Source organism: Schistocerca nitens, chromosome 5, assembly GCF_023898315.1.
Source record: "Schistocerca nitens isolate TAMUIC-IGC-003100 chromosome 5, iqSchNite1.1, whole genome shotgun sequence".
Lineage (NCBI taxonomy): Eukaryota > Metazoa > Arthropoda > Insecta > Orthoptera > Acrididae > Schistocerca > Schistocerca nitens.
The window spans coordinates 425,342,142-425,367,682 of record NC_064618.1 but is presented as its reverse complement, the minus strand read 5'-3'; the positions used below and the strand labels follow the sequence as shown (position 1 = coordinate 425,367,682).

The 25,541-nt window shown below is 42.9% G+C and overlaps 1 protein-coding gene across 1 annotated transcript in view; it reads left to right on the top strand.

The window, feature by feature from the left end:
* The window catches only part of LOC126260504 (hemicentin-1-like), a 1,544,736-nt gene that overhangs the window by 873,430 nt on the left and 645,765 nt on the right, over positions 1-25,541 (top strand). The window lies entirely within an intron of this gene.

Below are 25,541 nucleotides of genomic sequence, written 5' to 3'. Positions count from 1 at the left end.
TCTAACTCGGGACCTTTGCCTTTAGCGGGCAAGTGCTATACCAAATGAGCTACCCAAGCACGACTCACAACCCGTACACACAACTCTAATTCCGCCAGTACCTACAAACTTCATAGAAGCTCTTCTGGAATGAAAGAGCCAACATGAAGCTCAAATCGTTTCGTCAGTGAACGACGGCGATTGCAGTCCTCTTAAAATGGGCCCACCCTGAAATGATAACTTACACTTTCGATTAAATAAGGATATATAGAAATGTGTGCTTTAAATGTGTCTACTAAATAAAATAATTATGAACAACTAATTAATTATTCAAAAAATGCTTTTACATGAGTGAAACCCATAATATATTAACAATCCAATCAGTCAAGTGACATCAGTCCTGTCGAGACAAAAGAAACACGGTAGTCCTCTTTTTGTATAAAGATATGCAAACAAACCAACATCATAGATTGTGGAAACTATTCTCTTCATTAAAATTTCTTGACATTACGTAACGGAGTAGTACATGGTGTGTTCTCAACACATTTTTATTATTTTAAGTAACTAAAAATATAGTTCTGTAAGTTACTCAACCCCCAGACAAGAAACTACTTCCTCATGGTGGTTGTGGGGAAGTCACGCTGCAGCCGGCCGGAGTGGCCGAGCGGTTCTAGGCGCTACAGCTGGAACCGCGAGACCGCTACGGTCGCAGGTTCGAATCCTGCCTCGGGCACGGATGTGTGTGATGTCCTTAGGTTAGTTAGGTTTAATTAGTTCTAAGTTCTAGGGGACTGATGACCTCAGAAGTTAAGTTCCATAGTGCTCAGAGCCATTTGAACCATTTGAAGTCACGCCGCACGGCTGCCCCTCTCGGAGACTCGAGTCCTCCCTCGGCCATGGGTGTGTGTGTGTGTGTGTGTGTGTGTTGTCCTTACCGTACGTTAGTTTAACATAGATTAAGTAGCGTGTAATCCTAGGGACTGATGATCTCAGCAGTTTCCAATTTCCAAATTTCGCTCCCTGATTACGTTGTCCGCCGTTTTTCTTTCACCTCTTTATCACGATTAGGTGTGAGTCGGGTTGCCCAGTTTTGTAATAGGAAATAGAGGCATTTTCTGTATCCTGAATTCATCGAGAGACTAAGTGAAGAAACTGTTCAAAATGGTTCAAATGGCTCTGAGCACTATGGGACTCAACTGCTGAGGTCATTAGTCCCCTAGAACTTAGAACTAGTTAAACCTAACTAACCTAAGGACATCACAAACATCCATACCCGAGGCAGGTTTCGAACCTGCGACCGTAGCGGTCTTGCGGTTCCAGACTGCAGCGCCTTTAACCGCACGGCCACTTCGGCCGGCGAAGAAACTGTCTCACATACTTTTATGCTTGGTATCTTCCCAGATGGAATCTTTCAGCAGGACAGTTATGGTGTCACAAGACCTAATCGTGCTATAGTGGTTAAAGGAGGTTCATAGTGAACTAACGTAAACGTTTTGGCAACCAGACTCCCCTGAACCGAACGCATCCAGGACACCATGGAGAGCCAGCTTGGCATCCAGGAAGCAGTGGCCCGTAGTTTTCGACAACTGTGTGGACTCTGCATAGACATGTTCCCCATATATCCGAAAAATCAGGGTAGCAGGTGTAATAGATGGACAGCCAGTTTCAGTTGGCTGCCTATTACACCTGCTGTTCTGTAACCGCTGATGTAGTGAAGCCATGTTCAAAATGCTGAAGTAATCAGGGTAATTTTATTTTTCGCTGTACAGATTTGGAAACTTCCCATTGAATTATGTTTAAACGTAGCTTGTGGTCGGATGTGACCGAGGACAACAGACGAACCGTTACCTTTTAACGTTCGCGATTGTTCAAGCAAGCCAAAGTGTGAAATCATGGCAATTTTCCACCGAACTTGGTTGAAACTTTCCTCCGGTAAACTGGTGTAGATCCACAACAAGAGTATTGTGCAACTTTTTTTGGCGTTTCTCAATCGGCTAAACGCCTCGCTTTTCAGCGATTCACCCTCCCCCTCCCCCCCTTCCACCCCCATAGTCCCCCTTCCTCCGTAATGAGGCACCGGACAGTGGCAGCTAATGAGGGAATCTAGAAGGTTTTGAGAAGGCACTGCTCCTGGTGACAGCATGGCGAGTGGATCGTGCTATTCGGAGTACGCTTGTTGTAAGTTTCAATTCTGATCAAGATCCGTTAAACATTTCGCTCTTCGATGTTGGTAATCGTCTAGTTTGCTTAAATTAACAACAACAAGAATCAATGATCTTTGTTATCATTTGAAGTGAGTATTTAGTTAAATTCGCAGTTTCCTGTGTCTGATCGCTGCATAAAATATTGTCATTATTAGTTCTCTCACTGAGTGGAAGGAACGGAAACTTGTGTTTGAATATTGGAAATCTTCTTATACCTTTTGTGGGCTGACATTGAAGTTAGTGTCCACACACAATAGAACCAACGGTTGTATCCTCCTCCGTTTCCTGATCACAATGAATACTCATCACAATGAATACTCGCAGGCCAAAGAACATGTTGGCAAGATGGTATTTATTGGAGTTATTAGATCTTTAGCCATTATGACGACCTTAGCTCCTTGTATCCATTGAGATTCATTTGTAATGATAGTGCATTCTGGCACGCAATTACTCTAAAATCTCTTCCCATAGTTTTTGACTCGTACGATAGTAGTGTGTTGCGATGATTGTAACACAAGGGTCTCCATATCCTACCATCTCTGAAGAAAAGTTCCTGTCTGATATTAAATGTAAACAATGTTTAACGAAAAATCTACTACCTTTGTGCAAACCATGTTAATAAGATTGTTCTTGGTATACTATGTGATTGATACTCGTGGGGGAAGAGCTGTGCAGCCAATAAATGATTGTTTCATGGAATATAATTCACTCTTCGTTCTTCGTCAACGTCTGTTCTGCCATTTTCCTATAGCCCCTATGAAATCATTAACGAATATTTAATGAAAATTTCCTGGATCGTCGTGCTGAAGTCTCGGTTATTAATTTGCGTTGTGCTGTTTTCAAACAATTCGTGGGATGAAATTTAACGTTTATAAAGGCTTCACATTACATTGATGGCAGATAGTGTGATTTTAAAAGTAAGGAATCAAACATGAATAAGAATTAGGAATAGGAGAAAAAATGTTTAATATTAGAACGGCGGAAGTGGTCAAAATTACCTCTGCCATACTTGTGTCCTTCATTGTGATATCCACCTTATGTACCTCGTTAATGAAATCATATGGCTTTTCTTATACTTTTCTCATCTTTTGATGATTTATTAGCATTTACAAAATATTTATATTTCCTTCGTCATTTCATTCGATGTTCCTAAAACGGCAGAGGGGATCAATCTGACCCTATTGTAATTCCTCTTCTGAATACGAGGAAATTATCCAACAATACAACGACAACAGTGAGTAGTAAAGCAGAACAGTTGCTCCTCATTATAGCAACTTGGCACGTGTACATATCAGTTCGCCACAGCTTATGTTGTGTCAGTAAGGCAGTCTTTGTCCGTAAAACACGTTTTCGAACATGTATCGTCAACGTGGACTTCCTTATAATCTCTTTCTTACATCTCTTAGAGAATTCCGAAGGTAAATTGGAAATTGACTTCACTGATTAAAATGATGGTTATTCACCTGACAAAAGTGAAGATGAAGACATTGTGAATGAGGGGCGATTAGTGGAAGAGAATTCAGATGCTGATATACGTTAGTCATCACTTCTTTAATCACAGCAGGCACAGTTCGAAGCGTCTACATAGATGGTTTCTAGAGATGGAATCGTGTGGGACATTGCCAATTATTCATCTTCTGGAAGAAGGTCGGCTGTGAACATTCTCCAGGAGAGCAGGTCACACTGCTTATGCTTGCCAACGAATCGACGACTCCATCACCAATACCTGTTGTCTCTTTTTTTTTTTTTTTTTTTTTTTTTTTGACGAAGCATGAAAAAATGTACAAAATCAAATGCTCAAAAGGAACTAAAAACAGTGAGGAACTGGAGAAACTCATGTGCATCACGTAATCTTGGGGCGTCATTTGTACAAAAGTTATGCCTGTGGATGATCACCAGTCGCACTCTTGGGTGCCTACTTTTAGCAAGGACATTATTTCAAGGGACAGATTTCAGGAGTTCCTCAGATTTCTCAACCTGAGATGAACGCCTGGTAGGCAATAAATACGCTCGTGTGTCTTGAAAACTGTTCGTTCTTAACGTCGTGGAGAAGATATTGTTGCCTTTGCAACTATTACCAAGCAAAACAAGATGCAGGTTCAATCATTTCATGTCCAACAAACCAGGCAAATGTGGTCTCAAATTCTGGTTGGCTGCCGATGTAACGATGATGTGTATATGTAATGCTTTTCCATACCTCGGCAAAGAGAAGTATCCGCTTGGAGATTACGTCGTTCTGTGTCTCATTGAGTCATTTGTAGATCAATAAAGTAATGGGCGACAGACAACTTATTTACGTCACTTCAAACTGCTGGAATACACTCCACCGCCATCTTGCGCCATAGTGGGAACATAGATTTCACCATGACTGTATACCAAGGACAGAAGAATAAAAATGTCCTTCTTCTGAAGACGCTGCATACTGAAGTAGCAATAAACAAGGAAGGAAAGAAAAAACACGAAATCTTTCCAGTCTACAATGCAACAGACTATGGGCTAGACGTTATTGATCAAATAACCCTTAAATATACTATAAAGGTTGCAGCTAGGAGATGGCCAGTGCATGTCTTCTACAACATCTTGGACATGACGCCAATACATGCAAGGTCATCTATAACATAGTAGCGAACTAGAAAATGGAAGAGTTCACACTTCATCTGACGAATGGACTCAAGTGAATGAAAGAGCAAGGACATCAGGCAGAGGAAGAGGATACGGGACTAAAATCATCTAGAAAGCGGAAGAAGATCCAAATTGGCCTCTGCAAAGGCAACAAGATCAGCAAAAACAGTGTAAAGTGCCAAAAAACCGTGTGCGGAAAATGTGCGCGTAAAACAGGAATCACCTGTGCTAAGTGCGTCAAGCAGATTCCAGTGACTTGAGTGAAAACTAATAAAAAGACGTGTGTAGAACATGTGCAAGAATAATGTGGATCAGTTACGCTAAATGCGTGTAGAAGATTGTACAAATACTTAATAAATGAAAATCTGCAATTTAGTAAACATGTTAGCATTAGCAACAACAAATGTGCAAAATATTTTGCTGTTGAAATAAATAGGTAATTATTAGCTATCGTGTTAGGTAATTATTGTGATTACTAGAAAAAAGACACTCAAACCAAATACTTGTTTAAGTCCAATATGAAAATAGCCCTGAGTCGAAACAAGGCCCCGGGAGTAGACAACATTCCATTACAACTACTGACGGCCTTGGGAGAGCCAGTCCTGACAAAACTCTACCATCTGGTGAGCAAGATGTATGAGACAGTCGAAATACCCTCTGACTTCAAGAAGAATGTAATAATTCCAATCCCAAAGAAAGCAGATGCTGACAGATGTGAAAATTACCGAACTATCAGTTTAGTAAGTCACAGCTGCAAAATACTAAAGGTAATTCTTTACAGAGCGAAAGGCTATTTACAATTTGTACAGAAACCAGATGGGAGTTATAAGAGACGAGAGGCTTGAAAGGGAAGCAGTGGTTTGGAAGGGTGTGAGACAGGGTTGTAGCATATCCCCAATGTTTTTCAATCTGTATATTGAGCAAGCAGTAAAGGAAACAAAAGAAAAATTCGGAGTAGGTATTAAAATCCATGGAGAAGAAATAAAAACTTTGAGGTTTGCCGATGACATTGTAATTCTGTGAGACACAGCAAAGAACTTGGTAGAGCAGTTGAACTGAATGGAGAGTGTCTTGAAAGGAGGATATAAGATGAACATCAACAAAAGCAAAACGAGGATAATAGAATGTAGTCGAATTAAGTCGGGTGATGCTGAGGGAATTTGATTAGGAAGTGAGACACTTAACGTAGTGAGGGAGTTTTGCTGTTTGGGGAGCAAAATAACTGATGATGGTCGACGTAGAGAAGATATAAAATGTAGACTGGCAATGGTAAGGAAAGCATTTTTGAAGAAGAGAAATTTGTTAACATCGAGTATTGATTTAAGTGTCAGGAAGCAGTTTCTGAAAGTATTTCTATGGAGTGTAGCCATGTATGGAAGTGAAACATGGACGATAAATAGTTTGGACACCATGAGAATAGAAGCTTTCGAAATGTGGTGCTACAGAAGAATGCTGAAGATTATATGGGTAGATCACATACCTAATGAGGAGGTATTGAATAGAATTGGGGAGAAGAGGAGTTTGTGGCAGAACTTGACAAGAAGAAGGGACCGGTTGGTAGGACATGTTCTGAGGCATCAAGGGATCACAAATTTAGCATTGGAGGGCAGCGTGGAGGGTAAAAATCGTAGAGGGAGACCAAGAGATGATTACACTAAGCAGATTCAGAAGAATGTAGGTTGCAGTAAGTACTGGGAGATGAAGAAGCTTGCACAGGATGGGGTAACATGGAGAGCTGCATCAAACCAGTGTCAGGACTAAAGACCACAACAAGAACAATGAAAATATTTTATGTGGGGTCAAAATGACACCTTGCCGCCGTTTTAGGAATGTCAGAAACTCCGCTGTTCTACAGTAAAACAATATATGGACACATTTTAACATGTATCTCACAGTAATGACCGAACATAAGACTGAATGCAGCATAGAATAGAAAAGGTGGCATTAAAGGGCGACACGGTACCGTAACACTACTCGAGTAGGCGGATACCGTAGTTGTGGTTATCTGCTGGCACAGCATCGTATATCGTAGAGCATTTCAAAGAGACAGAAGAGATTCAGTGACATACTGATAGTTCCTGCTATTGTCTGGAGCCATCCGTCTCCATAACTGCCCATAGCTGTCAATTAGTAGGAAATGAAAGATTCACATAGTGACGGAGGCGTTCTGGCTGATACCTAGAAATTATCTAGAAGATTAGGTACACAGTCACGAACTTTGGAGAAGTGACTGTAAGTGTGTGGAAGATTAGGGTTTATTATACCATCGACGACGGGGTCATTATGTGCACAGCTCTAGCTAAAATGTGGTTAAGATATCGTTTGAGCCATTTGCAAAGAAACTGTGTCGCAACGAGACGTCGTAACTTCGCGACAAATTAAATGCTGCTCCAAAGCGATGTGATGTTTTGTTTGTTGGGCGCTCAACGGCGCGGTTATTAGCGGCCGTGTAAATTTCCAATCTTTGCACGTTCCAATCTCGCCAATTCCTGAATGATGAGGAAGTGTTGAGGACACAACAAACCATGGTGAAAAAAATTATCGACCCGGCCAGGAATAGAACACGGGACACGGGACACAGCTTTCCAGTAGTAACCAGCACCAACTGTCAACAGCCGTGCTAGGATACAATACCGACTCCCGTTAGTGAGCACTGGGGCCGACTGTCGCTGTTGACCTACCGGGGTGCACTCAGCTTCATGATACCACCTGAGGAGTTACTTGACAGAGTAGTACCACCTCGTTCAGGAATACGTGAATGGGATGTCCCTTCTAAGATTCGTCAGGTGAACATAATGAGGTGTTTTGGCATACGTCTCAGTGTCTAGCTAGTTACCCAAAAACTAATACTGCTCATTATCACGTCCTTCACACAATTCCCAGAGTCGACGGAAAGCGTCGATCTTTTTAGTTTAAAGCGCAATATAACGTGCCCAGACGATACGACAGCCCGAATTTGCCTAGTACGCTATTCATTATATTGCTACGTATTAACTGAGACATTAAAACACCAAGAATAAGCATTACTCCAGCAGCAACTGGGCAGTTCTGGTGCAAGATAAATACAGATGTGAAACAAGGTGGTTGAGGGCTGAATTTGAAGTATAGCACCTCATGGCTGTGACAGACAGAGAGTGGGAAATCTGTTAAGGCATGTGAGATTCGATTCTGGAGATGCTTGTTAAGGATAAAATGGACAGATAAGACGGCAGACTATGAATTCCCTCAAAGTACTGGCGAAAAAAGGTCAATTAAGAGACCAGTGAGGCAATGAAGAACCGAGTTCAAAAATGGTTCAAATGGCTCTGAGCACTATGGGACTTAACATCTATGGTCATCAGTCCCCTAGAACTTAGAACTACTTAAACCTAACTAACCTAAGGACATCACACACATCCATGCCCGAGGCAGGACTCGAACCTGCGACCGTAGCAGTCGCTCGGCTCCGGACTGAGCGCCTAGAACCACTAGACCACCGCGGCCGGCGAAGAACCGAGTGGACTGGTCACATAATAAGACACAATCAGTTCTTGTAAATATCCTAGAAGGAACAATCCAAGAAAAGATAGCCCGAAGAAGGCCACCATAGAATCTTAAAAGCAATGTATACATAATGCAGGAGTCCGTAATTATGCGGAAATGAAGAAATTGGTTTCTAATAGATGCGCATGTGGAGCTGCAAAATAATCGAAAGATTGATAATGAGAAACAAGGAATCCTCAGCACTTCTAACCCAGTGTCCTCAAAAAGGTAATAAAACCATTCATTTAGTCCATTACATTTTAACTAACGCGTCCCACCTGACCTTTTCCTCTCAGTGGGATGATCCTATCTAAAGAGATAACCATTCAAAAATGCTGGAGAGGTACAACAGAGCGGCGTATTGTGGTGTTGCAGCAACACAGTAACGCAGGAATTACGTGTTACTTGAATTCGACGAGTCCTTTGTACGTTTCCGGAGATATGGATACCAGTTGTCTAGGCACAAGTCAGGTAGTTCGCGAAAATTACTGGCCATTTGTTTGTGGGCGTCGAGCTGGCGCCCAACAGTGTACAGATAAGTTGAATTTGATAGCCAGTACATCAACGTGATTTAACTATCGTACTCCACGTACCACTGCAGTACGACTCAGCCCTTGTGAAACGAGGCAGTTACCCCTCATAAAGATGACGTTGCTATGGGGAAGACTTGCTGCATAAAGGAATGCAGAGGATATGCAATAACTTTCACGTAGTCCACAACTATGCCAGGTTCCACGGAAAGTTAGGTGAATGATCCCTACAGCATTATAACCTACCCTGTGGCCTACGTCCATGGATCGTTGCATGTTGCGAGCAGACATTCGTTTGAACGGTGGGGTATCTAGTGACGACGATCGATATGGTATAGCGAAAAACATGATTCACACTTTTCATTGATCCACGCTCCAATGTCGATGATCCCATCCACACTGCAGTTTTGGCTGACGGTATTGTTGGGTCAACGCGAAAACGTGTAAGGGTCGCTGCTGAGGGGCCCCAATTTCAATAAAGTGCTTTGGACGGTGTGCTGCGAAACATTTTTACCTACAGAAGCACTGTACTCTATCGTCAACTCTACCTCAGTTCGCCGCCTATCTCGCTGTACGGAGCAGGGAAGTCTCCGACATCCTTGTTCCATGAAAAGGCGTGGACTTCCAGTAGAGCATCACCTTGTTGTGTTTCAAACGTCTTTCAGACACTTTCCGTAAATGTTCACGATTGTACCACGCGAACGACCGACCTGTTTCGCCGTTTCCGAGATGGTCCATCTCAGGCACCATGTCGTAGAAATGTGCCCTTTGTCGAAGTCGCTTATGTCAGAGGATTTCCCCATTTCCAGCCCGTTTCATCGTAAGAATGAACTAAAAAAAAAAAAAAAAAAAAAAAAAAAACTTTCTTTACTGGTCATGTCGCGCAACGGCACCACGTGGTATTCAGTCTGCCGGTGGGATATGGTAATAATGTTTTGGCTCTTCAGTTATGGCTGTTCTAAAAGATAAAGGTATATTTTGGTAGCATACTCAATCCTCAATTTTGCTCAATGGAGCATAACACACACAAAAAGTCACGTTTCCCTATTCAGCTACAGGTGAAATTAGTTAGCCAGCTTAAGAGCAGAGGAAAAGAAAGACTCAACACTGCAATGGACAGATTATGGAAGAAAACTTATTGGAAGACCAAGAACAGGATGGTGACCAGATGAAAGATGACGTGAGTCAGGACGGACTACAAGGGAAGGAAATGCTGAGCGATGCTCTGTTGGAGAAAAGAGAAGACTCGAACAGGCATTGTGAGCGACCTGTACAAGCTGAAACTTGTCTGGAAGATATGAAGAAGATTAAGAAGAGGACGAAGAAGAGGAGACTGGAAGAGGCTTAGCGAACGACCTGTCAAAAATAAACTTTTCAGTAAGAGATTAAGAAGATGATGAAGAATATGAAGAAATGTATATTTGTACACTATTGGCCATTAAAATTCCCTACACCACAAAGATGACATACTACAGACGTGAAATTTAACCAACAGGAAAAAGATACTGTGATATGCAAATGATTATCTTCTCAAGAGCATTCACACAAGGTTGGCTTCGGTGGCGACACCTACAACGCGCTGACATGAGGAAAGTTTCCAACCGATTTCTCATACACAAACAGCACTTCACTGGCTTGCCTGGTGAAACGTTGTTGTGATACCTCGTGTAAGGAGGAGAAATGCGTACCATCACGTTTCCGACACCGAGCGAGGTGGCGCAGTGGTTAGCACACTGGACTCGCATTCGGGAGGACGACGGTTCAATCCCGTCTCCAGCCATCCTGATTTAGGTTTTCCGTTATTTCCCTAAATAGTTTCAGGCAAATACCGGGATGGTTCCTTTGAAAGGGCACGGCCGATTTCCTTCCCCATCCTTCCATAACCTGAGCTTGCGCTCCGTCTCTAATGACCTCGCTGTCGACGGGACGTTAAAAAACACTAACCTAACGTTTCCGACTTTGATAAAGGTCGGATTGTAAACTATCGCGACTGCTGTTGATCGTATCGCGACATTGCTGCTCGCGTTGGTCGACATCCTATGACTGTAAGCAGAATATGGAATCGGTGGGTTCAGGAGGGTAATACGGAACCCCGTGCTGGATCCCAACGGCGTCGTATCACTAGCAGTCGAGATGACAGGCATCTTATCCGCATGGCTGTAACGGATCGTGCAGGCACGTCTCGACCCCTGAGTCAACAGATGGGATCATTTGCAAGACAACAAGCATCTGCACGAACAGTTCGACGACGTATGCAGCAGCATGGACTATCAGCTCGGAGACCATGGCTGCGGTTACCCTTGACGCTGCATCACAGGCAGGAACGCCTGCGATGGTGTACTCAACGACGAACATGGGTGCATGACTGGCAAAACGTCATATTTTCGGATGAATCCGGGTTCTGTTTACAGCATCATGATGGTCGCATCCATGTTTGGCGACATCGCGGTGAACGCACATCGGAAGCGTGTATTCGTCATCGCCATTCTGGCTTATCACCCACCGTGATGGTATGGGGTGCCATTGGTTACACGTCTCGGTCTCCTCTTGTTCGCATTGACGGCACTTTGAACAGTGGACGTTACATATGAGATGTTTTACGACCCGTGGCTCTACCCTTCATTCGATCCCTGCGAAACCCTACATTTCAGCAGGATAATGCACGACCGCATGTTGCAGGTCCTGTACGGGCCTTTCTGGATACAGAAATGTTCGAGTTCTCTGGCCAGCAGATTCTCCAGATCTCTCACCAATTGAAAACGTCTGGTCAATGATGGCGGAGCAACTGGCTCGTCACAATACGTCAGTCACTGCTCTTGATGAACTGTGGTACCGTGTTGAAGCTGCCTCGGCAGCTGTACCTGTACACGCCATCCAAGCTCTGTTTGACTCACCGCCCAGGCGTATCAAGCACGTTATTACGGCCAGAGGTGGTTGTTCTGGGTACTGATTTCTCAGGATCTATGCACCCAAATTGTGTGAAAATATAATCACATGTCAGTTCTAGTAGAATATATTTGTCCAATGAATACCCGTTTATCATCTGCATTTCTTCTTGGTGAAGCAATTTTAATGGCCAGTAGTGTATAAATGATGTGGTCCAAGATTTTTCGATTTTTTTTTTTCAATTTGACATTATTCTTCCACTGCTTTCAATATTATTTCAACACTGTTAACGTAACACACATTAAGGAAACCTCTGTACTGTAGGGAGTCCAAAAAGGAATTGCTACAATATAGAGCTACGTATAGCGAGTGCACAGCGACATCGCACTGATCGGAACTTGTGGCACAGCTGGTGTCTCAGACGGCGATAGCACTTCCGGTGGCGCCGCCTACGTGTCGGCCCTGCTTCCGGTGCCGCCGCCGTGCCAGGAGGAGGCGGCCGTCTACTGAGAGGGCCGGCCGGGCGGCGGCGTGAGCAATTAGGTCAGTCTCAGGCAGCCCCCGGATGGTGCCAGACCGTCTCAGAATTACTCCGGAGAGCTCGCAATCTGCCCTCGCGGGTCGCTCAATTCCAGCCGGCTCGTCCTCCCTCGCCACTCTCTCCTCTGGCGTGCCCTGCTCCCACCCCCCCTCACCCCCTCCCACTCACCTCTTCTCCTACAGGAGGCTGAATTATTCCAGGGCTGACCCGACGCCGAGCCAATCCCGCTGTGCCTCCTTTGCTGACCTTACAGAGATTCGTGGCCACCACGTTCTCTCGAGGCGCTGGAAAACGATGAGCGCGATGTGGCCGGAACAGATGGGAAAAGGGGGCACCGCCGGAGTGATTGGGACTGCTGCCGTTTGCAGCTCTTTCACCGGAAAGGACTTCGAAACTTCCTCACTAAAGCTCCTTCCCTGGAAATATCTGTCAAATGGCTTTCTGACTCTCACAACTCTTTCTGATTAGTGTTCTTGCCTGGCTAAATTTCTGAGAAGATACATAAAACAGCAAAGTTAAGTACAGTAGACTTACGAAATCTTTTTTGTTTCTTCTGCAACCAAGTGTTAAAGTAGATGTCAGCAATGTAGCATTGGAAGCCAAATTTTTATGACGCACCGTCTAATTTCTTATGGTGGGTCGTATGTTGCCACTTAGCCGCTGTGACTGGGTCCGGGGTCCGCAGTGACTGAAAGTAACACCACCCCGGCTCCCGTCCCCACTCACACCGTTACCCGTGTCCCGCCTTGTCGAGGCGGGCTCTATTTGTTAACATCCATTTCATATCTTTTTTGTTCAGCATTACACAAAATTATAACTAATACAAAACAAGTGAGATAGTAATAAACAAAACGAAATTAAATATTTCGAAAGAAGGAAGGAAGAGAATTGAATAGAGAAGAAATAGGTATAATATTGCCCGTCACCTGGTTGTGGGCGGCGGCCCGGGTCTTGGAATCACCCTCAAGACGCTGGCCATCGCTCACCATGCCTTTAACATTTACCATCCTAAAAAGTAACTAGAAGAGATTAGGGTACGTTAAAGCTAGAAACTGAGACTAAAACCTCCATGTCCAGCCTGCTAAGCTTTTTACGATGTACAATAGAGAGGTAACTGATTTTGTGTTTGGCTCAAAGTTGCTAGTGAAAGGGTACTTGTGGTAATAGTAATAAAGGTAATGACGCTAACGGTTTGTGTTGAGTTTACAAGGCTCCTAGTAGAGTACATCAGGTGCAAGCACCTCCCGGCCCCGCCGACAACACGACCTGAACGGTGATTTTCCCCGATCTACCACAGGTATCCGTCGGATTGGGCTCAAATGAGAGGAACCACAATTAAGATCCTTCCATCCAGACTGTTCGCTGCCTCTTAACGGAAGGCGTAGGTCCGACAAGGGACTTCAGAAAGTATGTCACACATATAGGCCCACACTTACAAGGAAACATCACCAACTTGAACTCACTTTTTAACTCAAGGAGACCTAACGCCATTGCTGAATAGGTGGCTAGAATAATTGGTTACTTAATGTCCAAATATTCTTAATCATTGACCCGTTTCCGGCACAGCCTGCCACCGGAACGTAACTCTGTCCTTTGTATGAAGACTTTTCTTTCTGATGTTCTGATGATGGATGTGCCTCAAACGAGTAAATAAATAAGAATTTTTGAACAGCAGGTGAACCGTTATTTCGGCGACCTTTTATTCAGTAGTGGCATAAGTCTCCTCAAGTGTACACCACGGTCACAGATCTCCTACACGACTTCGTATACCGCCTTAAGTTCACATTTTGAGTAGAAAAAAGCACTCTTGCAAGATATCAGTCCAAGCAACCGTTTTCTTGTGAAAACCGGGCCACAATTATGATATAACGCAGTTAACACCTTCAGAAAGTACAGCTTTTAACATGCGGGTACACCGGTTTCTCGCTCACTCCGACCCACTGAAGCCGCTTACTGCCCGAGCGCGAAGTACTATAAAAAGGTGTGAGGTAAGGCATTTGCAAAGTACTGTTTTGACAATGAAAACATGCTTCGTTCATTGTGCCGAAGTGTTCGATTCGTAACGTGTCACTGGTACCAGAGATAGCTTTGCTTCCAACATTTTTATGTTGTGATTCACATATGTAGTATAAATGAATGAAACGAATGGATATGCCTTGAAGAAGTTGCGTAGAGCTATTTAATTATTAACATTGCTGTTGCACATTATATTCTTTAAATTTTAAAGCTGTCATTGTTAAAGGGCACAAGATATAATGATCATGTTCTTCAACATGACTCACACCATTAAATTGTAAAACGAAATTCACTTACCTCGTATCATAACAATTCGTCAGTTGCTTATGTGTATCCGTTTTGATTTCGAGAAGTATATATACCTGCAGGATATCGATACTAGAATATTAATAAAATAGAAATGAGTGTATGTGTGCTTGTGGTTTACATATTACATACCCAAATTACTTACTATTTATCGCGCAGATAACCTATATTCGAACATGACTTCAAAACACATTCGGCAGACGTGTTGGCCTCCCCCATTCTCTTTCCGCGAATACACTAAAGAGCAAAAGAAAGTGGTACGCCCTCCTAATATCATGTAGTACCACCGCTAACCCGCTGACGTGCCGCAACACGACCTCACATGGACCCGACTAATGTCTGAAGTACTGCAGGAGGGAGTTGACACCATGAATCCTACAGGGTTGTCCATAAATCCGCAGGAGTACGAAGGGGTGCAGGTCCCTTCTGAACAACGCGTTGCAAGGCATCTCAGATTTGCTCAGTAACGTTCGTATCTGAGGAGTTTGGTGGCCAGCGGAAATGTTTAAATTCCGAAGAGTGTTCCTGGAGCCACTCTGTAACAATTCTGGACGTGTGGGATGTCGCATAGTCGTGCTGGAATTGCCCAAGCCCGTCGGGATGCACAATGGACTCGAATGGGTGCAGGTGATCAGACAGGATGCCTACGTACGTATCACGTGTCAGAGTCGTATCTAGACGTATCAACGGTCCCATATCACCCCAACTGTAAACGCCTCACACTATTTTGGAGCCTCCAACAGCTTGAATACTCCCCCGCTCACATTAGGTTGTCTCTATACCCGTACACCGTTCATCCGCCCGAAAGAGTTTGAAACTAGACTCGTCCTATCCGGCAACATATTTCCAATCATCAACATTCCCATGTCGGTCGGTGTTGACAGGCCCATGCGCGGCGTAAAGCTTTGTGTCGTGCAGTCATCAAGGGTACACGAGTGGGCCTTCGGCTCCGAAAGCCCATATCGATGATGTTTCCTTGAATGGTTCGGACGCTGACACTTGTGATGGACCAGCATTGAAATCTGCAGTAATCTGCGGAAGGATTGCACTTCTGTCACGTTGAATGATTTTCTTCAGTCGTCGTTGGTTCCGTTCTTTCAGTATCTTTTCCCGGCCGCAGCGATGTCGGAGATTTGATGTTTTACCGGATTCCTGATGTTCACGCTACACTCGTGAAATGATCGTACGGGAAAATGCCTAATTCATCGCTACCTTAGAGTGCTGTGTCCCATCGCTCGTGCGCCGAATATAACACCACGTTCATACTAACTAAAAATCTTGATAAGCTGCCATTGTAGCAGCAATAGCTGATGTGATAACTGCGCCAGACGCTAGGCGTTGCCGACTGCAGCGCCGTATTCCGCCTGTTTAGATCTCTCTGTATGTGATTACAGAAGCCTATACCAGTTTCTTTGGCTCTTCAGTGTAGAAGTCTGGTTGTCACTCCTCTGTAAAGTTCTTCGTGCTCGAGCATTAGGCTCTGCAGTGGGGAGGAGCGAGTGAGAAACCGGTGCGCGGGCATGTTAAAAACCAAACTTCTGGCGATCATATCTGAGTATTATCAGAATTAAGGCCCGAAGTCTGTCTCAAAACCGATATCTGTAGCTGACGCCTTGCAAATGGGTTTCTTAAGTTTAAAATGTGAGGAATATCTTATGATATTACCTTGTAACGCTTGTGTGCAAGAAGAGTGAAGCATTGTTAGGAAAGAGTACGTATTCTGCTGCGATACGGACCACAAGTTCATCACAGTGCCAGAGTGAAGTGGTATTTCAAATGGAAACACAGTCCACGGCACGCTATGTTTCTAGTAAGTGAAACAGATTCACTATAAAATTCCAGTGATATCTGGAAGAAATGCAGTATTGTGTCAATCCATAGGTACAAGGTGCTACCAATTTTACCAATCCCGCCCAGGCGTCCGTGACGCTGATCGGGAAGGAAAGCCATTGACATCAAACACCGACGACAACGTCCAGGCAATCAAGGCTCTGATCGGCTACAGTCGCACATTTTACCTCGATGAGGACGTTCACAAAACGGTCCTCGAATTTCTACGTCGAAAAACTGAACGATTGCAACCGTTATTTACAGAAACTATGTTGAAAGCTAGTGTCATTTATCGGCGTCACCTTGAAGTATAGAGCAGCGTTCAATAACAGTTACATGGCCTGTCATACTAATGTAACTTACTTGTTGAAATCCCCTTGTACTACGCCAGTTAACAAATATTGAGACGGCTTACAATTTTAATCATGGCTGTGAGACAGCAACCAGAATATAATAGGTATAAAACAGCCAACCTGTTGTAGCAGCATTTTATTTTTACCAAGTTTCGGTGCCTACTGCGCGTGCCTTCATAAGAAATTCATAACTACCTAAAACTATTATAAACAAACATTAACATAGAGACAACGAAAGAACAGGGCTATAAATACAAAATCAAATAGGGGTAATACAGGAGTTGGCTTAATAACGAAGAAGAAATCGGAACACGAATAGGCTACTATGAAAAGCATAGTCAGCACATTATTGTGGCCAACAGAGACAAGAAGCCCACGCCCACTATAGTAGTATAAGTTTTTTATACCAACTAGCTCTACAGCTGATGAAGACATTGAAAAAATTTATGGTGAGATAAAAAAAATTATTCAGATACTAAAACTAAATGTAATAGTCTTAGGGGACTGAAAGTCTATAGCAGGGAAAGGAAGAGAAGGAAAGGTAGCAGGTGAAATAGCGAAAGGAGCAGAGCATCAACTGTGTAAAAAGACGAGGGCTCGTAATAATCCTTTGATAACACAAGATATATTGAATTTAACTCATGAAAGGAGAAAATATAAAAATGCTGCAAGTGAAGCAGACGACAAGAATACAAACGTTTAAAAAATGGGATCGACAGGACGCGCAAAATGCCTAAGCAGAAATGGATGAAGGACAAATATAATGATTTAGAAGTATATATCACTAGCGGTAAGATAGATGGCACCCACAGAAAAATTAAGGAGTCCTTTGGAGAAAAGAGCACCACCTGTATGAATGTCATGAGCTCAGTTGGAAAACTAGTCCAAAGCAAAGAAGCGAAAGCGGAAAAGTGGACGGAATGTACACAGGGTCTTTACAAGGGAGATGTAATTGAGGGCAGTATTGTGGAAATGGAAGAAGACGTAGAAGAAGGTGAGCTGGGGGATATGATACTGCGTGAAGAATTTGACAGAGCTTTGAAAGACCTGAGTCGACACAAGGCCCTGGGAGTAGGCAACATTCCGTTAAACCTACTGATAGCCTTTGGAGAGCCAGTTATGACAAAACACTTCCATGTGGTGAGCAAGAAGTATGAGACAGGCGAAATACCCTTAGTCTTCGAGAAGAATATGATAATTCCAATTGCAAAGAAAGCAAGTGCTGACAGGTGTGAAAATTATCTAACTATCAATTTAATAAGTCATGGTTGCAAAATACAAACACGAACTCTTTACAGAAGAATGGAAATGCTGGTAGAAGCCGAACATTCTAAAGGTAGCAGGGGTAACATACAGGAAGCGAAAGGCTATTTACAACTTGTACAGAAACCAGATGGCAGATATGAGAGTCGACGTGCACGAAAGGGAATCAGTCATTGAGAATGGAGTGAGACCGGATTGTAGCTTATCCCCGATGTTATTTAATCTATTACCTGAACAAGCAGTACAGCGAACAAGAGAAAAATTTGGCATAGAACTAAAGACCTGGGAAAAGAAATAAAAACTTTGAGGTTTACCGATCACATTGTAATTCTGTCAGGGGCAACAAAGGACTTGGAAGAGCAGCTGAACGGAATGGACAATGTGCTGAAAGGAGGACATAAGATGAACATTAACAGAAGCAAAACGAGGATCACGGAAAGTTGTGGAATTAAATCAGGTGGAGGGAAGCATGGGGTGTAAAAATCGTAGAGGGGGACGAAGAGATGAATACAGTAAGCAGATTCAGAAGGATATAGGTTGCAGTAGTTACTAAGAGATAAAGAGGCTTAGCCGCATCAAACCAGTCTTTCGACTGAAAACAACAACAACAACTGAAGAATAATAATTTTTTTTTCGGAACCAATTTATAACAAGACTATACTCACATGTAACTAACAATTTTAAGAGCACTAATGGTCTCGTCAAATAAAATACTTCGTTAAGAATTTGATATTAAAAGCAAATAAAATTAACGACATTCAAACAGACATAAAGCTGGTAACTGCCAGAAAAACTGTTGCTAAATGAAACCGTTTCATTCTCAATGAACAGTCGCCGTTACGTAATTCGGTTTTTTACAGATATAAAGCCGTTACTTAGAAATGTCCCAAGTTGAGCCCCTTTTCCTGAGTAGACTCCAAAATACAGTTTTCATCTCTCTCTTTTTATTTATTGCATTGTAATCTTTGCACGTAAAAGTGTACATGATAGTTGCTGTAGCACTATCCTATATATTTTTCACTTTGCATAACGTTAATATTTCAGACTAACACTTACGCGCTTTTTAAAATATTTTTCAAATGAAGCAACTGTTATCTTCGTTTGTCACTAGACGGCGCGACTTGTTTCGTGCCCATATTGCGGTAACGTCGGCTTGTGTGCCTCTCAGTCTGATGCCACTCCAGCCACTGTAATATTTAGCGTTCCTCAGCGGCGTGTAGTGCGCTACTCCATGTAGATATAGTTTTAGTGGCATTACCAGCGTTGTCAGTTTCGGTGTATTTAATTTTATTTGCTTTTGACATTAATTTATTGATCAAGTATTTTATGTGAGGAGAGTATTATTGCTCTTAATTTGTTCGTCATTCACTACATTTTAGTACAGTCTGCTTATAAATCTATTCAGAATAGTAACTGGTTATTCTTTAGTTTTCTATATGTTAATGTATAATCTTTTTAGGTAATCGTGAATTTTCTGATGAAGACACCCACAGTCGATGTCGAAACCCGATAAACATAAAAGTTTGTTGCAACTAGTTGGCTGTTTTATACCTAAAATTTGGACTGGTTTTTAAGTAAAGTGTCCTTGCTATACACTGATCAAAATAATGAAGGGAACATAAATTTGGGCGTCTGCTATACTCGATTGAGCTACAACTGAGGACTGGATATGCTATCAAAATATACCTTCCTCTTTCAAATATTAAGTACACAACAAAATATCATTAGGTCCTCGATGTTTGCATCAAAAGAACTGAATTGCTCGACAGGTGTCCAAGACAAAGTGAGAACAATCATCACGCTGATTGGTTTTTATTGGACTTTGACAGCTCCAGTAACGTGTAGGCCCTCCGCGAGCGTTTATCACTTCCTGATACCTACGTGGTACGCTCCGCATAGGAGGTCACCCTGTGGTATCCATTCCTATTCTTCAGTGAGAACGCATCGGAATTCTAGGAAAGTCATTGGTGGAACAGGGCGACTACGAGCACGTCTGTCAAGCATGCCCCACATATGCACGATGGCCTTTAAGTCGGGACTCACCGCTGGCTATTCCATTACCATAACGTCCATGTTTCGCGACACATTCCTGTTGAAGCCTGTGACATAAGCCCTGGCTTTAGAAGAAATTCAGAGTCACCACCGCATGCAGCAGCTACCTACCTCTTTGTCCGACAGGAGACGTTCGATGTACTGGCTAGTGGTAAAGCGATCATGGACAACGAGAAGAACCGTATGGCTGTCAATACTGAAGTCTCCCCACATCTCAGAACGCTGGAAACCTGTCGATTTCCTGGATTACGAAGGTAACGCTCACAACTGGTCTCTGCTGACGAACACTGCATTACCTTGTGTCAGAGGATTTTTGGACTTGTCTGTGAACAAGAAGTTTCGCCATCCGACGAAGGTGTCAGTTGAAATGGGAACGGCAGAAATGAGGGCGAGCTGCAAGATACTGTCGCTTCAAGTACGGTACACAAGTAGGCGTCTGGGTCGTAAGGTCCTTTCTCGTAGTCTGTTCATCACAGTCTGATAGGACACAGCGGTTCTATCCTCACATCCGAGACAGTCGTTCAGTGCTCTGTCGGCATCCGTACGACGCCGCACTCAAAGATGACCAGGAGTGGAGTTGTGATGCGTCCAACTCACCTTGTGTACTGACCAGTCTCCCTTTAGTGTGTCAACAACCGTGGATGACACATGGAGAGGCATTGCCATCTGCAGCAACACGACCGAACGTCCATCCTTTCCGAATCATACATTACCTTGAAAAGTGAACAACAGTAAGATGTTTCGTTTCATTATCTTGGTTGAATACTAGGACCCCAATGACAATTGCCAGCTGTGTAACTTACAAGAAAGCTCTGGGACACTGGTACGCATTTCCTTCTGAGCAACCAATAGATGGCGAAAGATTTTAATTGTTGCCCACACTGAAAGCGACTTCAGTGACGATCTCAAGCGGTAAGATTACAGGTGCCACCTGTGTCAAAATAGATTTAACATACTGGATGTTGATACACATATCCTCAAATTCTTTTGAACACAGCACTTGCTCTGATCGTGTCGGTGCGCTGGCAAACTTTTCAATAACTGTTAGGCGGCGCAGACGTGCAAAGGTCGAATAGAAATCCAAGAGTCTGGAGGCTGTTCACGCTATTTTTCTATTTTGTTGTGATGTACTCGTGACATAACAAGCTTTTAGGATAAAAAAAGACACGCTGTAACTGGTTGTAAAATATGTGATCTGACAAGGTTTCTCCGCATAAACGTCCATAAAAAATTTTTACTTCCACTACGCGTCTTCAAAGTGTGGCAGTGCCTTTTTGTTCCAGCGTGTATTCCATACGTAGCCAGTCTCACAATTATGGTTATTATACCATGATCTATGACATGCCCCTTTTTCGGAAGCAGTGCTGTATCCGAATAGCTCGTTTGGTAACTGTAGGTGCCACAGCGCTATACCGCTTGAAACGGCTAGAGTGACAATCTAAACAGTAAGCGTTAAATGATGTTCTGTTAGCAACTATTATATATTTTCGGCTGTTAACGATCTTGTCTCATGTCCACCACAATTGATTTTCTCATTGTGCACAATAACTCGCCGGGAGCTCTGGAAGCGGTTTCAGCTTAAAGAGATAGTATTCTAGTTAATCGTATCGGTTTTCACGGTTGGAATTCTTGCGAGGCAAGGAATTCGGGCAGGCCTCCCTGGAAGGCAGGCCAACTATGTTGGGAAGCAGGCCTGTGGCCGCGGCTGCCGTTACAACCTTGTTACCGAAGCAACTGGATTCCACACCTTATATTATTGAAATCCCGTGGTTTATATTCTGTGTATCGGCGAAGTTTCGATTCATTCCGAAGTTCGTACGAGAGTGGCATTTCCTCTGCTCATTAACAACTGAGTCGCTACTTGGCTCTACGAATGTCAAGAGCGATTTAATATTTAGAGAAAGAATTCACCGAAAGCAAAATTTTATTTACGAAGCACAGTATGAATGGTTATATAGAGCTGTTCAAAATACTGACATAGGCGGATTCTTACCATAAGATTATGTTGCGTTAAGTGCCACAAATCCTGAAGTTGAGAGGAACACCATACGAACTAACTGCTAGAAACAGTCAGGCCACAATCTGATTTCATATATTTTTAAATAACTGCCGTTCTTTTATAAATATTTAATGACTATGATTATTAATTTATAGAGAAACGCTTATTCAGAAGAAGGGATCGCTTTGTAGGACGTGTTCTGAGGCATCAAGGGATCACGAATTTAGTACTGGAGGGCAGCGTGGAGGGTAAAAATCGTAGAGGGAGACCAAGCAGATTCAGAAGGATGTAGGCTGCAGTAGGTACTGGGAGGTGATGAAGCTTGCACAGGATAGAGTAGCATGGAGAGCTGCATCAAACCAGTCTCAGGACTGAAGACCACAACAACAACAACAACAACAACAGCAACAACGCTTATTCAAATCACGACCGGTTCCGGGGCTTTAAAATTCCATCTTCAGATGTATAGAATTAACGTTTTCGGTAATACATAATATGCGTTGGGGCTAGTCAGTGTAAGAACTCAAGTAGTTACGTGTTTGCAGATACCGTCCGGCTCTGCGCGGTCGCACGGTATGGAAGGCCACCACTATTCTGTGGAGGATTACATCCGGAGGTCTGGAAGCGCAGTGCGACGCAGAAGCCAATGATGTATAAGTAAGTAAACTGGCGTTACCAACTATGAAAAAGAAAATCTGGACTGACTGGTCCGAGCGAGTACAACATTTAGGGACATAACAGAATATGAACGAGCTGTGGTATATAGAAAGGACAAATAGCTCTCAAGTATGTGACAATATGTGTTGTTTCTAGGCAACAATGCAATGGTACATAGGTACAATGAATGAACAAAGGATAAAACAGTGACAACAGAGATAGATGTTAGTGGTAATATATATCATCCTGAGTAAGTCGTCAAATGTGTGATACCTTATGGGCTTTAGTGAGAAAAATAAAATATATAGAAACCATTAAAAATCTAAAATGTGACTGTAGTAATGTAAGCATCGAAATAACACACTAAAAGATCGTTCTGGGCGTCAGAAAGCAATGATAAATAGAAAGAATGCTAAGAGGGGAATCAACTAAATGAACGGGAGAAAAAATATGTATGAACGTTCAGAGTAGTATAAATATGTACCGTAATAGGCAACAAGGCACTGGTATGTAGGCCGAATGAGTGAACAGGAGAGTATACAGTAAAAGCCGTGATAAAGAATGATGGTAAGGTTAAATGTATCAAGTGAGTCACCATGTGTGGTGTGCGTACTGTAAGACCTTTGGTACACGCACCATCAGATTATTTAACTTGTCGCTCTAACGAAGTAGGCGAGTGTCAGCAATATGTCTGGTGGTCTTATTGTGGCGTGTTTATCTTCTGCCGTTAGGTCAGACGATAGAAATGCAACTTGCACGCTTAGAGTAGCAGATTCACCGTGACCAACTTGATTAATTTTTACACACATTTATTAAAATGATAAATAATATAGACATTACGTAACTTGATTCTGGATGCTGTTTACAACTGACAATCTGAAGTTCCTTTGGTCTTGGTACGTTAATATTATTCTCACATACCTCTGATACTTGACAAAGTGTCTATACATTTCTCTTCATGGCTATGTACAGGAATATGATAATCGTACTAGGCGCAGACTGAAACTTGACTATAGACTGGTACAGACAAATGCAGACTGACTAATCGGAGGTTTGTACACTCGTTATAATACCTCGAGCGTTCACGCATCACTGCGCGAGTGTGATCCGCGAGGAGAAAAGGTTCTAAGTTAGCAGCAACCTCACTGGCTGCGTCATATATTAATACGCGGATCGGCGGAAGCAGAATTTGGTCCGTCTCTAAGACAGCGCCATCTCGTAGTGCGGGGACGGACGAGCGCTGCGCCTGTGCTGTTGTGCTTAGCGGGGCGCGCTCTAGTGGGACAGTTGTGTACGCGCTGACTACGCGGAACTATGTACACAACACCATGTATGTAGGATACATTGTGGGCTCAATAGATGCATATAAAAATGTGTAAATATAAAAACCATCATAAAAATTCTAAAATATAAGTATAGCAATGCTAGGAGCGAAATGGCATATCAGTACTACCGAGACGAAGTAATACGAATATGGAAAGATATTTAAGGGAAACAATTAATAAAGGAGTGGGAGTTTAGAGAAATAGGCCTGAATTTGCGACATAATATTTTATAAACTTGCAGTTACTTAACAGAACCGTATCTTTCAGCCTGGTTTGCTCGTTTAGTGTATATATGCACACTCTTGCATCTGAAAACATCATATATTGTCATATACTTGAGAACTATTTAGTCTTTCAGCATACCACAGCTAATTCGTATTGTATTATGTCCTCAAATGAAGTATTGTAAGGGATGGGACCAGTCAGACCAGATATTCTATTTCATCGCTGATAACGTCAGTTTTTCTTGCTTACACATCGTTGACGTCTGCGCCACACCGCGCTCCCCGAACTCCGGCGTGGCCCACCATTCAGTAGTGGCTGGCGTTCCTACCGCACGACAGCCAGGGGGCGGACTGTATTGCCAAAATGCAATGACGGGAGCACTTGCACTGACTGGTTTGATCTGATGCTCTACCGAATACAATAATTTCATACACCTGAAGACGGGATTTTAATATTCGGAAAACTTTCGTGCTCTGAATAAATGTTAATACAACTGAAGCGGTTCTCTCTAAATTAATTACCATGCCTGTCAGTTGCGGGTGACCCACGTACCATACCTTGTGTCATTTACTGGTACGGGATATGGTGAAAAGCAGCGCTATAACATCATAAAGAGGCATGGAATATATATATATATATATATATATATATATATATATATATATATATATGTGTGTGTGTTCATAACGTCGCTGGATTTATTTAATGTTTGGCTAAAAAGATATGTTAATAACGTAAAGAGAGAGATATTATAATGACTCTGACGTTACGCCACAGCAAATTTACGAGAAGGGTCAAAGAACTTAAGATTTAGCGACACGCAAGTAGAGCACCCGTACAGTCAAAAGTACTTCCGAGAATAATATTTCATTGACGGATTTTCTAGCATCAGCGTGACACAACTAAACACTATTGAACAGGGCTGTTCGACGAGAACTCAAATATTACGAACTACCATAGGTATTTAATACGAGGGCTTTTTTTGTTTTGTCTACGTGCGATCGGTCACGACATCGAGACCGCAGTTAAAATAGAAAATGTGTAATTTGCATCGTTTAGGGACACCTTCCAGCTACTTATCTACATACTCGCAGTCAGTGGATTATGTGAGCGAAGCGATGTACATTAAACGGAGCCAAGTACGGGCTGTATGGTGGGTGATCAAACAGTTCCCATAGAAGACACTGCAGGAGCCTCTTTGTAGCCACTGCGGTCTGTTACCGAGAACTGT